A 15,515-nucleotide genomic window follows, 5' to 3' on the forward strand; every position below is an offset into this window, starting at 1 on the left:
TAAAATCCACTGCATCATTTGATATTTTAAAATACTAACATTGAAAATGTGTACTATGGTTAATAGGATCAAATCCGGATCCCTCCACTGATGCATAACATTGGGCAAGAGATTAAAACCTCTGTGCCGTATCACGTCCTCTGTAAAATGAGGGTCATAAGGTTTAAAGATTAAACTAATGGAAACATGTAAAATAAACACATAAAAGGATGCCTGGCATATTAAAGTGTTCAGTAAGGGCAAGCTATTTTTATTCAAAGGTTATCTCTATAGCTTAACCTAGTAGCTTCTTCTTTGGTCCACTATTTCTAGATTCATTTATTTTCTATATACATGTACACATGGCATAGTTGTCATTTTAGTGGTCATGGCATTCATTCTCCTCCCTCCTTTCCTCCCTCCCTTCCTTCTAATGGTTTATTCCTTTATTCACTCACTGCACTGAGGGCGACAGAGAGAAAATGTTCAGAGACAAGACAACAGCAGGTTCTTCCACAGGTGGATCCCCCTACACACCTTCATGGCTAGTTGAGTTACGAACAAGAGTTCTAATATTTTTGCTCATAAACAATCATTTTCATACTAAACTATTCTGTGCATTTCTCAGCTTTCCTAAACTTGAATGCTTTTAAAAATATAGCCACATTTTTTTTTAAAAAAGCTTACCCAGGTCATGTAAAGAACAGGTAGAAAAATAGAATACGTTAGGTTAATAGAGGAAACATAGATGAGTGAGCTGTCGCCACATATGTGCAGGCTGTCAATAAACCCAAAAGGGAGTTCTGTGAGGACCCTAGGTAGAAGCAGTAAGAGTTGAGTCACAGTTGTAAGTGGCTTAAGAAGAACAGAAGGGGCTTCAGAGGAAATTTGATGGTGGTGTTTCAGCTCAGCTTGAAGATGAGATAAAAGTTAGCTACGGCAATAGCAAGACGTTAGACCATTTTAAGATGAAAGAGTAGTATGACCAAAGGTATAGTGTGATGAATGTGAAGGAGGCCCAGGGGAGAGTTCAGTTTGACTTGAGTACAGTGGCAGTGGGAGATGAGCCTGAAAAAGCTTTTTTGGAATGACAAGGACTGCAGTGTTGGTCCTTAGACCTAGGTAACAGGAGTCACCAGTGTTATTTACATGTAGGTAAGGGAGAAGGACTTCAGTTAGAGTATCTGGTGGCACATACGGAATTAACGTGCACAGTTAGAGACTAGATGGGAGAGGACCCTCAAAGAGACCAGAGCATGACTTCAGAAAATATGCCGAAGTGCCTGACTCCGTGGCAGCATCAGAAAAGAGGAAAACTTGGGATATGCCAGTGTCAGGTCTTAGCAACTGACTGTGAGGGGACTGTCAAAGTCACCTAGGCCAGAATGCTGTAAAGTGAAGACCCATCAAAGTAAAGAAGGCAGCAGAAAGAAGGAAGGCACAGGAAGTTCAGAAGAGACCACAGGGTGTTGGTGGTGTCAGCCACAGTAAAGGGGAGCTGTCCAGCAAGGCATCTGGAAAGGTCTGCCTAGAGATTATGTGAAGGTCAGGGCTGAAGATCATGGCTTGGGAGTAATTCCCATTGATGTGAAAGCTGAAGCCAAGAACGGATACATTTTGCCAATCAATAGAATAGGCACAAAAGCAAAATGCAAAACAGAGAGCGAGGAACACGTCCTTCGGGGAGAACAAAGTGAAAGGAGAGCCAAAGGAGCTGCAAAGGAGCAGTCAGAAAAGTAAGCGGAGAACACAGAGGGCGTGGAGGCCAAGACCAGCGTCTGAGGAGCCGCAGGGGTTGAGACTGCCACAGGCTGTTGACAGTTGAAAGCAAATGAAGATTCAGTGCCCAGGAGATCCATGATAATCTGGTTATTAAATGTTCATGCTTACACACACCTTACAAAAAAGACCTCGCTGCTTCAAATCAAAGTATTTTCACATGAGGCTACTTTTATTACCCTTTGAAGAAAAAGCAAAACGATTTATTATTTGAAGATACTCTGATATCAAGGATAACTTCCATCAACATTCTCCATTTGATCCTATTGGACAACAGTTTTCAACCAAAGCTAGTCCTATCCTTCCGAGGGTTAAATGTAAATGTAGGGGCACTCTAAGTAATCACAGTGACTGAGGGGTACAGGGGCCCAGACACCACAGGTCCTGTGATGAAAGAACCATGCCCTCCTCCACAGAGAAACGACATCTGGCAAAAACACCAACTACTCCACCTGTTCAGAAACATTGTTATGTAATGCCATTTTTCACTAAGTGGACTTTGGTATGTTTGAGGAAAACTGACACAACCTCAGATTCTGAAATTTTAAAACAATGATTTTAAAATAAGGTAAATATTATTAATGTAGTTCATCCCTTAGAAGTTTTTTAAGTTAATACATTTCTTTTACTTCACTGTTTATCCCTACCTAATCTAGTTTCAAATGAAGTAAGTCTTCAAGTAAATTACTTAGTAGGGCAGCTTGTAGAAAAATAAAGTATAATTATTCCACATATTAGCTCTAATCAGAATCTGAGTGGGGTGTAGATAATTCAGAACACATCTCATTGCATTATTAGGTGAGGAAACAGCCAATGTTTGAAATAAAATGCTTTCTTAAAAATGTCAATATTTTATACAGATCTGTATTTATCTAAACAATTGCATGCTCTTGCATTCACCACTCCTAATAAGTATCTTCAATAGGAAATTGATGGCTTAATGCCTAATATTACAAAAAATGCATCACCAGTTTAGACAAATGTAGCATGTAGACATTTTTTGGCAATATTCTACCAAATTATATTTGGTACAATCGCCTCTCATTGGCCGACAGCCTCAGATGTGTAGTAAAGGTTGTTCCTTCCTCTAGACGATGATCCCCCGTCAGCTACTCTCTCATGTTACGACTGCAAGTGGGAAGTGGACTGGACACCAGGGTTCACCACTTTCGGGACCAACTGAGAGAATGCAGCTTTCTCTAAAAGTTTCTCCAGAAGTTAAAAAAAAAGATCTATTATTTGCCAAGACTTCATGCAGTTGTTTCTTAACTTGTTTCTTAACAGCTTGGATCCAGCCAGTGTTGAGAAAGCCTGTGACACACTAGGATGACTTCTCAGACAAGGGGAGTCTATGTCAAGGTTTATTATGCAATCAAACACAGTTATACTATCTCATGAAAAACCTGCATTTCAAAAAGTTTCCCCAAGTTTGTGAACAAGAATAAGCCAATGATCCTTGTGACAATCGAACAGACATAAGGTCTAATATTTAAAACCTAACACTAGCTATCGAGTACTGAGTTACTTCTATGGCTGTGCTCCACACAGTGCTAATTGCATCCCAAGCATTGTCTTGTTTGACCTATAAACCAACACATGAAACTGATTATGATCTTATTTTTACACATAAAGAAACTCAAACTCAAATTTAGACATGTTTTTGCAGATGAGGAAAGCAAAATTTATAGAGGTTTAGCAACTTGCTCTGGCTAGTACTTGGCAGAGCCATGATCGAAACCCAGGCAGACCAGGTTTCAGAGCCTTCTGCCCTGTCCCACCCCAGACGCCTTCCTCCCTCATGGGCTCCCAGATGGAACATACTTGGTCTCTGCTTTCAAGGACCATTTCACTGAGGAAAAGAGGTAGAACACCTACCCACGTAATTGTAATTCCAGCTAAAACATAGTAACCAGCCTAGGTAAGTCCAGATCAATTTAGGTGAAGTTCAGGTGAACACAGATTACACCAAAATAAAGGAACTGAGAGATAATTTTGGTGTGGGAGGGGATGGATTATAAGGGAAGAAGTGGGATAAAAGACATAAAAGAACACAACTATTATTTTTTTACCATACTTAGCTAGATATCAATAAAAGAAACAGCACAAAGCGAACCAGACACTAAGCCTGTTTTTTTAACCTGGAAGCTATAGCTTCACACTCCCGCCCAGGGAGCACCTGGCTGCAGAACACGAAGGGGTGGGGAGGGAAATGGATAGGACAAAGAAGGGGCAGGTAAGGACACGCCCCTAGAACTCAAAATGGTGGAGGGAGAGGTGTTTCACCATTGAGGCCTGTCAGTCTAACCTAGGAAAGCGATTATTGGTCAAGGGGTGGACCCATCAGAAGCCTGCAAAAGCTTGGAAAGTTCATTATTTAAAAAAAGCTTCTTGTTATAGCCCCACGGGAACAAAGAAACTGTCCAGCTCTCTCTCTCTCTGTCTTGTGCACGCACACTTTTGCACTCGTAGGGACCCACATTCATCCTGTGCTCTCATGTGTTTCCTCTCCATAACCATGTGGCCCTGGGTATTGCAGCACTGTACTAAGCTTTAATATGGCACAGGACCTCTGGGCATTGGGCCTATTTCTGGTCCTATTTTCCATGGTGGGATAGTGGAAGCCCAGGAGGTTCACACTATCGATTTTGCATGGAGCACCCATATAAATCTTACCACCAGACCTTATCTCCCCTTGCGGGTCCCTGAAAATGCTTTTCCTTGTGACACCACAAGGACCCCACTTCCACCAGCAACAGTATTATTTCATGCCACTTTATTTGTCAGAGTAGAAGACACCTTACATTTGTTACCTTCTTGGTTGTAAGGAAAAATCATGCACAGATTATTACTCCACGTTGCAAAAAAACTACGTCAACTAGTCTCTCAACTGAAGCTTGGACCCAGAACCCCTGAAAGTATAACTCATCCTTGTCTCTTTGTTCCACAATGACTACACTTCTTTTTGATATTTACTGGGTATGTGCAACTTTTGCTAATTTCTCATCCCAAAGAAAGAATACTTTTCTAACTCACACAAAGTGACTAGGTGAGGAGATGCGGGACAAGGCAAAGGAATCCCAACTATTCTGTCCCCAGGGAAGACCCCTGTGGGACTTCCTGACAGATTTAGAGAAGCAGACAGGAGAGCTGACTCCCTGTCATTTTCCTTCATCCTCCTCCCCTCCTTCCTTGTTTTTTTTCTATAGTCAGTTCAGAACTATGATGTGGCCTGTACTGGGCCAGAGAACTGGACAAAGTCCTTGTCCTCATTCAGCTTCACCCAAAGCAGAGACTGTGTCACTTAGCGGTTAAAGCAAGACTGCCTGAGTGCTTGTCCCAGCTCAGCCACCTAACTAGCTGTGCTATTTTAGCAAGGTACTTAACTCTCTGTGCCTAAAAGGGGGATTAAGAAGATACAAGGAGTTAAAATATACAGAAAGTAGTAGCACCATGCCTGGAACATGGTGAGCATTATAAAGATGTAATAATTACTCTATTCTTCTTCAGCTTTTTAGAGGACCTGGATGAGGCTGTCCAAAGTCTGGGAGATATCACACCTCAGTCTCTTCTCTCAAAAAGAAGAAATCAATTTATTGCCAGAGATAATCTTCAGGGCAGGAGTGTCCTCACCTCATAGCTAAAAGAAAATCCCCCATCTCTGTTTTACAAGGCCATTCTCAATGGGCAAAAGAATGTAGCTGAATATACAGGTTTCTAAATCAAGACACCCTTCCCAAATCGGCCTATTAGGAGATCTTACAAACATTTCTTAGACTGTTAAATTCCTTTCAAGTTATTTAGAATAAGTGTCTGTTCCACTGAGAAGAAAACTGCCAGAAGGCAAATAGGGCAGGAGTAAGAAAAATTGGTTGACTAGACATGCATTTTTTTTGACAGCAGAATTGCAACCTCATTCATCTTGGCAACCACAGTTTATCGTGTAGAATGGTTTTAGGGGTTTTAAAATAGCTAGTCTTTACTTTTGGTGTTTTTCATATCCTTTATTTCTCACTTCATGGTAGGTACCACCAATCCAATTTTATGGATAAGAAAACCCGAGGATGAGACTGTTAAGTAATTACAACCTTACAAAATGCAGAACTGAGACTGAAATCTAGGTCTAACTGTAAAGTCAGTTACCTTTTTCCACGTGAATGTCTCAAAAAAATGTTCAGTGAACGAATATAGAACTAAAAGCAAATGCAGGAACGCTTTTGCACTGTTGGTGGGACTGCAGACTGGTGCAGCCATTATGGAAAGCAGTTAAAAGATACCTCAAAAAATAAAAGACAGATGTTCCTTTTGACCCATCGATTCCACCTCTGGGAATATATCCAAAGAAACACAAAACACTAATTTGAAAGAACGTATGCACCCCTATTTTCATTGCAGCATTATCTACAACTGTCAAGATATGGAAGCAGCCCAAGAGTCCATCAGTAGATGAGCAGGTAAAACAGCTATGGGACATTTGCACAATGGAATACTACTCAGCTGTAAAAAAAAAAAAGAAGAAGAAAATTATACCCTTTGCAACAGCATGAATGGACCTGGAGAACATTAGGCTAAGTGACACAAGCCTGTCAGAGAAAAACAAATATCACATGATTTCACTCAAATGTGGAATCTAATGGACAAACTGAACTAACAAGCCAAATAGAGACAGATTCATAGAAGATGACAACTACTGGGGAGAGGAGGGTGTGGAGGGATCTAGCAAAAAGGAAAAGGACTCCTAGACATGGAGCACAGTACAATGATTCTCCAGAGAGGAGGTATTAGAGGGTTAGTTGGTAACAGAGACTAAAAAATTTTAAGACTTCCTTTTATTCCAGATCCATGATCCCAAACTATGACTCTGGATAAAGGATATTTCGTTAGGTCACTTTGCTGTCCTTTCATTCAGGAGGGCTCAAGGCCAAAAATATAAGCCAGGTAAGGTAAAAGTAGATACATGTCTAGAAATAACCTTGGCATTTACAGGAAGATGCCCTAACTGGCCCCTGGGAAATAAGGTGTTTAAATTTCAGGTTACTTACCACTATTAAACCACTCCCTGAGGAAAAAAATAATACCTAAAATTCCAAACTTTTGATGTGAATTTTGTACAAATCCGTTTTTGCATTACAAGTTATCATAGAAGACACTGAACTGCTTAAATAATGTTTCCCTTTCACTGAGATCATTCAATTGCCTGCTCACTTAGATTGATTTAAACGCGATGTCAGAAGCAGCAAATGCAGCTAGGATTGCTTCATCAAGGGTAAATAAGAGAGACACCTTGCTCAAGCCTCATCTACTCCCTGCAAGCCACCGCCCAGCTCAGACTGTCCCGCCACACGCCCCCAAACGCACACCCAAGTACTCGTGGTTCCAATGATAGGGCACATGGCAGCCCTCAGTTTGGGTCCAGCCATAAAGCACCGAGTGGCAGAAGGGGACATCCAGCGCCCACAGCTTTCTTCTGACCAGTCTTTTCTTCATATCACTCTAATCATTGTCCGCTATTTTATGCCTCTAATTCATTTCTTATTAGATCCAGAAGGAGAAGAGACGAGATATTATCAGTTTTCTACTAGACCGAACCACTCTCACTCAACTCGGCCCACTCAGTACCACTTCTGAAAAAATGGAGGCAGACACTTATAGAGAAGCCGCTCTTCATTCCCTCTCGTGCGGTGGGTGGGTGTGATATCCTTGGCCTAGACCACAAAATGTTCTTGCTAGCCCTACCAGGAAATTGTCCCCTGGTCACAACCAGTCTGCGATCGTCTTCATGGAAGTGACGGAGACAAGCGAGTGGAGAGCAGCTGCGGAAGAGCACCTGCTGAGGGACTGCAGTTGGCACCTGGACTGCCGCCGCCTCCCACCCGACCTGCCTGGCCTGGCGCCCCCAGCCTGGCGCAACAGACGGGGAAGCCCAGTGGGAGCTCCGGACGCGGGCCCTCTGAAAGTCACACTCTCCTTCTGCCAGGGCGCGCACCTTGCCAGCAGCACACGCCTTTCCATCCGCCTCCTAACCCACCCTGCTACCTGCGGACCAAAAAGAAGGCGACTTCCCCTGTACTTCGTCGCCCCGCCCCCCTCTCCCCCGCAGCCTGGCCGAGCCCGCAAGTCTGTTAAAAGACAGACACTTCCCACGCACCCTCTGACCACCAGCCACACCCTCGACCCCACCTCCTGCGGCAACCAGGCCAACAGTCGCTCCCGGGCCCTGGGCGGGATGCTAGTGAGAAGTGCACTGGGGACCCGCCCGGAACTAGCCGGGACAGACTGGTAAAGGAGAGTAACAAACACCTCGCCAGAAGAGTCTCCGTGAAAAAGCCTAGAACGTGAGACCCTCCTGACCGAAAGCACGGGGGCATGCATTGCGCTTCCTGCCCGGTGGGGCCCCCTGGAGCCCCCCGGAGGCCCCCGACCCCGACGCGCGCGCCCCGAACCAGCGCCGGGTGCGCCCCCCACAACTCCTGGGCCCCGCCGGCTCGCAGAATGACGCTAGCTTTCCTCCGGAGGCAGCTTTGATTTTTTTTTTTTTTTTTTTTGTCTATATATAAGGGCTCACTGGCAAACTGCGTTCGGAGTGTTTGTCACAGGCGTGCTAGAAATTTTTACACACGCGTGCGCATGGTTCCTGGGGCGGCAGGGTGAAGACTCACACTCGCCTTCCTCTCCGAGGGCGCCTCCCCTTCTCTTCCTCCTCCCACCCTCCCGGTGAGTCCCTTACCTGGTGTCCGGCACCGGGTGGGCCCGGCAGCCCTCAGTTCCCTCTTAGCCGTAGCCGATTCGCCTCGCTGCCACTGGCGAATGGACTTATTTATTTATTTATGTCCCCTGACGTGTCCTCTCCGGCCACAGCCAGAGGTGGAGGGAGAGGAGGAGGAGGCAGGGAGGGGAGGCGCGGCTGCTGAGTACTCCAGTGGGTGCCAAGGAGCGCGCCCTGGGAGGGGAAGGGGAGGATGTAGTGGTGGAGAACCCAGGCTTTGCTGGAACCCAGCGGTCCGGCATGGGGTGGAGGGGGCCGCCACCCTGTGACTCAAGGAGGAATGAGCGTGCTCGAGTGACTCCACTTCAGGTTTTAGATTTGACCAACAAGAAAGCCAAAAGTCTAGTAGAGACAAGTTATCCAAGATTGGTCCTCACATGCTTTATCCGAAGTACTTTGGCGCTTAACTTAGGGGCCAATAGCTCCAAATGTATACCCCGGGGAGTTACTCAACCTATAAAAGCCTGCAGGAGAGGAGCCCGGCAGAGTGCAGGACGGCAGGAATATTCTCTTTGTGAGCTTGGAGGGCAAACCTTGGATAATTTTTCATTTGAGGTCTTTTGGAGGGAGCGGTAGAGTGGGGATGGCAGTGTTGGAGATTAGGCTCGCCAACCAAGTCACTCTAAGGGAAAAATAGAATAAAAATTCGCTGTGGGAGGAAGAGCTTAGAAAATAGTACAAGAACTTTAAAATAGATAAGAATAGAAAGAAAGTCATTTGTAAATAATCCCTTTCGTTTCTAGTTTCTCAAATGATTTGATTCTTCAAAGTAGGAATTGGTTATTTTACAATGAACAACGTTAGGGATAAGGCTAATCCCATAGTCATTGGTTTGACCTCTTCTGCCTTTCTCTCTCTCTCCCTCTCTCTCCCTTGTCCACAGTATGTTTCTTGGGGAAATTAGAAACAGGAAGGGCTAGAAATGAACACTTAGGTTGGTTTCCTTTAATGTCTTGAAGGTTGAACTGAAAGAAAAAGAAAACTGTCCAGAAGAATAAACACAGGCTTGGATTTGAGAATTCATATTGCAGTTTTTCTGTCAACTTAACTGACCCCACACCCCATTGCTGCCTCTACAAAGTGAAAAAGATAAAATGTTACACTAATCTAGATAATAATATAACTCCCTAGAAGGTTTTCTTGTTTATTTTAGAACTTAAATCATTTATAACAAACCAAGATAAGTTACCTAAAACAGAGCCCCAAAGACAAAAGAAACAAAATGGTAATAATAGTGAAAAATTACACTTATTTAAGTGAGTAGAGGTTCAGACTGAGTCACGCCAAGGGATGCATCTGTGGTATAGAAATTGTTTTGAACTAAAGGCAACTTTAGCCACAGACTCAAGAGAAACTTCTGTCCCTAACTTTACCTACTAGGCTTTGAATTCGGCCTTTTCCCTTGTGATTGTCAAAGATAGCCTTGTTTGACTTGGCTTTCAGGCAGAGTAAATTTCTATTTCCTAAACCTCTGTGGTTCTTATCAGCCTGCAATGACCCTTCAAAGCGCTCAAGGTCTCAAGGTACATTAGTTCATCCCTAGCTCAGGTGTCCTATATACCTGGGCCTGCCTTTGTCTCTCTGAACCTCTCATGTTAGGGGAGGGCCGGAGGCGGGGTTCTGACTCATACATATGTGGGGTCCCCTACCTGTGTATGTGTCAAATTTAGTTCTTTTCTTTTGCGAATCTGTGTCATGTCTATTTTACTGTCACAACAGCCAGGAGAGCCATGAGGGTAGGGGAACATTTCTTCTTCCACACAAGTGCTTATCATTGTCAAGCACTGTTCTAAGAATTTATATGGATTATCTCAACTAATACAATGACCACATTAGGTTATTCACCTTTTACAATTTGAAGACAAATTAAGTTACTTTTCAAAATTCACATTGCCTTACTTCTGCCATCGCAAGCTAGGACAAAATTTGAATTTTAGTGTCTGAAGCCACAAAGTAGAAATAATATCCACCTTTTATTGTTATCATGAGATTTAAGTGAGATGATGTATGTGAAGAGAAATGTAGATAATATGAGATAAGTAAGTGGTGCATATTATTAGTAACTTCAAAAGGTTTGGAGGACAGGTTCACAGAAAGGGATAGTTTGGAAACTATGGAACTGTGGTAGAAAATTCTAGAAAGGACTTTAGGTTTATAAAGCTAAAATGTGCAAATTGGCAAATGTGTAAGATATAGGCATTTAATAATGTTGGAATGTCTAGCAGTGACAATAAACATTTCCTTTTCATTACAAAAAGAATATTAAGTTTTTAAAAGATTAAGATTCACATTTCAAGGTCCTCTTCTTCTATGTTTGCTAATGACATTTTTCCTGCTCATTCATTACCTTTATTTCGAAGAAGAGAAGAAAGAAGAAAGACCATGTATTTTCTGAAGTTTAAGCCTCCTCTCCCTTTTCCATCTCTCTGGTTTTTATGTTTTGTCCTGTATTTTTTGCAACTTTATGGTCCTGGCCTATTTAACTCATTGGCAAACTCTCTCTCTTTTTTAAAGATTTTATTTATTTATCTATAGAGGGAAAGGGAAGGAGAGAGGGAGAGAAATATCAATGTATGGTTGCCTCTCATGTGTCCCCTGCTGGGAACTGGCCTGCAACCCTGGCCTGCAACTGGCCTGCCCTGACTGGGAATCGAACTGTGACCCTTTGGTTCACAGGCCCGAGCTCAATCCACTGAGCCACACTAGCCAGGGCTCATTGCCAAACTCTTAAACATCACTACCCATAGCATTACATCATGAGTGCAGCATGCTCTCTTTTTAAGTCTTGTTTTTCAAACAGTTAAAACTCTGGGTCCAATTTTCCTGCTGCCCCAGTGTTAGTATTTGGGGCTTCCTTGGTGAATCCCCTTGTTGCTATGACTAAGCATGCTGTGCAAATATTTGGTTGGATTAGAAAAGAATCTGAAAAGAGAATTAGATGACAGACAATAAAGCCAGTCAATTTATCCTAAGACGATAGTCTTCATTTTGTTCAAATGTTGAGGAAAATATGTATGATTTAGGGGAAAAGCAAACCATATGGTCAGAATTTGAAATGCTTTTGACAAAATGTTTGCCTTGATTTCTTTTTATGAGGTCAAACAACAATAAGAGAAACGAAGTATAGCTATACACTCAATATTCTAAAAACTCCACCAATAAGCAAGCCAGGGAATACACACGCAACAAAAACTCGTTAAGCGCAAACAACTTAAGCTGCATAACTGCAGCCTCACACTCACGGTTTCCTGGCCCTTTATTTCTCAGCCATGCCGGACCATCTCATACTTTTCTCTGCTCTTATTCCCTACCATTTTCTCCATATCAAACCTGCCTAAACTGTTTTTCCCTCAAGGCCCAGCAAATATGTGATTACATCTGCAGCATTTCATGGATTCCTTCAGTGAGAATGAATTCTGTCTTCCCCGGTGCTCTCTCTCCCCTAAGACACATTGCATGCTTCTATTTGGGACATTTTCTTTCCGCTGTACAGTATGGTTATGATTTTTTTGTGTGTCTCCTGACCTAGTAGCCCGTTGGAGGGTAGAGATGATATTTTATTCATATCTGTAATCTTCCAGCATTTGGCACAAATTCTTGCACATTGAAGGAAACTAATACCGTCTACCAAATGAAGGAAAGAGATGATGGTGTGCCATTAGGCGACAGATTTGTGGGAGAGGCTGTTGGTGCTCCCAGTGTCCGTGATCTGCGTGGCACTATCTTTCTCTCCTTCTCTTCATTATTTTGAGGCCATTTGAGGCCATTAGATTTAATTAATGGAGTATGAATGAAGTGATGTAGGGATTCAGAACAAGGCCCCCAACACGTGCCTTCGTGGTATACAGACTGCTTTGAACTAAAGGCAACTGGAGTCACAGGCTCAGGAGGCACTCTGCCACCCCACCCTTAACAGCCCAGAAACATTTGACTTAGAGGCCTGGCCTATGAGAGATCACCCGCATTAACCTTTTTGACCCACCTCTATGGCAAGGCAAACTTTTCCTTTCTGCACATCTGTTCTTCTTAGTACCTGCAAAGGCCCCTTGATGCCCTCAAGGGGCCTGCCCTCATCCCTAGCTCAGAATGTCTTACATACTTCAATCCCCCTTTGTGCATCTCAGAACCGCTTGTGCATGGAGGATCTCAGGCTTTCCCATGGCACATCTGAGGCTCCCGCACATGTGTTTGCATTACATTTGGTTATTTTGTCTTGCCAACCTGCCTCACGTCTATTCGATTATCAGCCCAGCCAGAAGAATCTGGAGCGTAGGGGAAGGTTTGCTCCTCCCACACAGTGGCCTGTCACATCTGGGTAACGGGCATTAAGAGCCAGGATGCTTCCTCATCAAGTGGAATAGGTACAAAGTGGAGTTATTAAAAGATTGCCAAAACGCTGCTTGACTTGCACTAGGCCTTGCGTGTGCCAGAAACAAGTCCTGTGTTTAGCCACTGAGATGTCAGGCCTTATTTCTCATGAGAACATAACCTAGCTTATCCTGACCCATACAAGATCTTACTTAATAAGAGGATAAACCATATCAGCATAAAGACTCAATGAAACATGGAGCTTATGAAAATGCTGGAATGCGTGCTAAAATACATTCTTCTAACCCAAAATTGATATATAATGGTCTTTTCATAGAGAAACTCTGTGAGAGCCAAGTTGGGGTGTGTGTGTGTGGGTGTGTGTGGGTGTGTGTGTGACTGTGTGAAAACCACACAATAGGTTCATTTTAACTGAAGACAAAAGACTCAATGCCCCAATATTCCCCTCAACCCGAGTGAAAAGGAACCTGCACTTGCCCTGCAGTGGCAGCGTGCTGTGTCTGAGACGGTAGCCCACTAGCCACTGTGAGTATGGTGGGTCTGACCTGGTCTCATAGACAGGACAAAATATAAAAGATATTTTCCCACAGCCTCTAAATTTATATGTTAAGTATATCCATAGAGGCTACTTTGAAAAATCTTATCTGGAAGTATGGGGGTTTAAAATGATTTACCCCAAGATGTGCCTCTGCAGAATGTAGCTTATTTTGAACTAAAGTCAACTTTACTCATGGGGCCAAGAAGATCTGTCCCTCTCTTAACTACTTAGTAAAACTTGAATAGGAGCCTTGAGCATAATAAGGGATTATCATAGAAACACTGTTTTTACCTACTTACAGGGCAAGACAAACTTCTATTCACTAAACATCTGCTCTTCTTATCATCTTGCAATAACACTTTGGAGCCCCCAAGACACCTTGCCTTATTCCGAGCTCAGGATGTCTTATACCCGCCATGTTCCCTTTTTGTCTCTGAATCTCTTGTGCATACGGAGTTTCTATATGTACGTATGCATTACATTTTGTTATTCTCTCTTGTTAATCTGTCTCGTATCCACTTGATTATTAGATCAGCCAGAAGAACCTTGAAGGTTAAAAAATAACGCCCCTGCCACAAATTGCAGGACAGCTCACTGGAATCCCACACTTACCCACAGTGCTAATACAGATGAGGAGGTCCTGGAACCTCTGACCCGAGGCTGCAGAATACAAGGATTCTCACCACGTCCGCATACACCCCCTTCTTTGTCTGCAGGTTGTGGTAGAAGCCAGAATCTTTTCCCCCTTCTAAATTTAGGTTGGGAACATTTGATTTCCTGTGTTTTGGAACAGCTGTTTAAGTGTGGACAACAAAAATTTGCTGTAATAAACCACCGGTTCCTAAATGGGCTGATTGTGGGGAGTTGTAATGCCCCAGGCCTGCAACTTTTTCAGTGAAATGTTTTAAAGCCAGCTCTGCTGGTTATTCTTTTGTATCTAGGTCAACACACATTTGAAATGTCAGAAGTAACACCCCTTGAAGGTGTAACCACCCTCCACAGAGCACATGATATTCTCAACTATCCTGTAATCGCATCTCTGCCTTGCTTTCTCCCACTCCCCTGTAACTTCCTTGGTTCCCTCCTTAATTCAAAATTCAGAAAAGATACTAAACACTGTTATTTTCCTGAGCATTTGCGATCTTGTTCCCGAGCGTATGTCTCCAGTTTTGCCTCAGATAAACTCATAAAAATTCTCTACAGAGTTGAACATTTAACAGCCACAAAAGATAGGGCCGCCACCTTCCTCAGCCTGACTCTGGAAGCAAACCTCACTTTGGGAGGACTGCATCTGTTTGCATTCTTTTCAGGGGACGAGTCTTGCAACCATAATATTGGCTCGTGTCGCTATTAAGATTCTACTCATTCTGGCCAGACAAAGGATCCTTTTAATTGGAAAAACTTCTATATCATAAAAAGGAAAAAAAAGAACTTTTTTTGAAGAGCTCTCATATGGTTGTAAAAGCTAGTCATTAAGATTCCCTTCATATAATGGAAAGATAGAAATTAGCACAAAAGTCAAAATGTACTAGAATCTTTCTACTTCCCTTCAGATATTGTAAAAGTTAGGACATTAGAAATTCAATTGTCTTGCACTTAAGAAGAAAAATGAAAGCAAAAGATAGGCAATACAAATTTAAATACAGATTAACGTATTATGTCCTAAGAACCATGCTCACCAACTGTCAAGTTTAATGCTCCGTAACGTTGCTATAAAGGAGTGGAGGTTAGATTACATTTGTGGCTAGGATCTGTTGCATCCACCACCCGCGAGAACAAATGTCGGAGACTTTCAGGGTTCCAAAGATGTTACTTTATTGGCCAAGTTTAACCTGAGCAGGGGCGAACTCTCAGAGTGTCCAGAGACACGGTGCCCGCAGGGGCTGCAAATGAGAGTCGCGCCCAGTGCTTACAGCTAAGTCCTTATATAGGGGCAAGCAAGCAAGCGTTGCACAGAAGCAGATGTGGCAGTTAGCTGTTGGCTCACAGAGCCCGTGCCCGGAAACAGGGAGGGGTCTGACTCAACTGAAAGGAAAATTTTGCAACTAAACAGATGGCAATCAACTTACATTTACTAGGGATGCAGGCTCCTTGGGGCTGAGACTATTTTTCTTGTCCCCAACAGAT

General features: G+C 43.2%; 1 protein-coding gene across 2 annotated transcripts in view; it reads right to left on the reverse strand.

Annotated features, from left to right (window-relative positions):
* The window catches only part of SLC16A7 (solute carrier family 16 member 7), a 166,957-nt gene that overhangs the window by 145,542 nt on the left and 5,900 nt on the right, over positions 1 to 15,515 (reverse strand). Inside the window, exon 1 of one of the 2 annotated variants that reach the window (XM_037030136.1) lies at positions 8,483 to 8,697. The exons of the other annotated variant lie outside the window; for it this stretch is intronic. The gene's annotated coding sequence lies outside the window, so the exon portion shown is untranslated. Of the gene's footprint in view, positions 1 to 8,482; positions 8,698 to 15,515 lie in introns of those variants that run through there. 2 annotated transcript variants of the gene reach the window in all.

Source organism: Sturnira hondurensis, unplaced genomic scaffold (genome assembly GCF_014824575.4).
Source record: "Sturnira hondurensis isolate 20B ecotype Veracruz unplaced genomic scaffold, ASM1482457v3 Scaffold0020601, whole genome shotgun sequence".
Lineage (NCBI taxonomy): Eukaryota > Metazoa > Chordata > Mammalia > Chiroptera > Phyllostomidae > Sturnira > Sturnira hondurensis.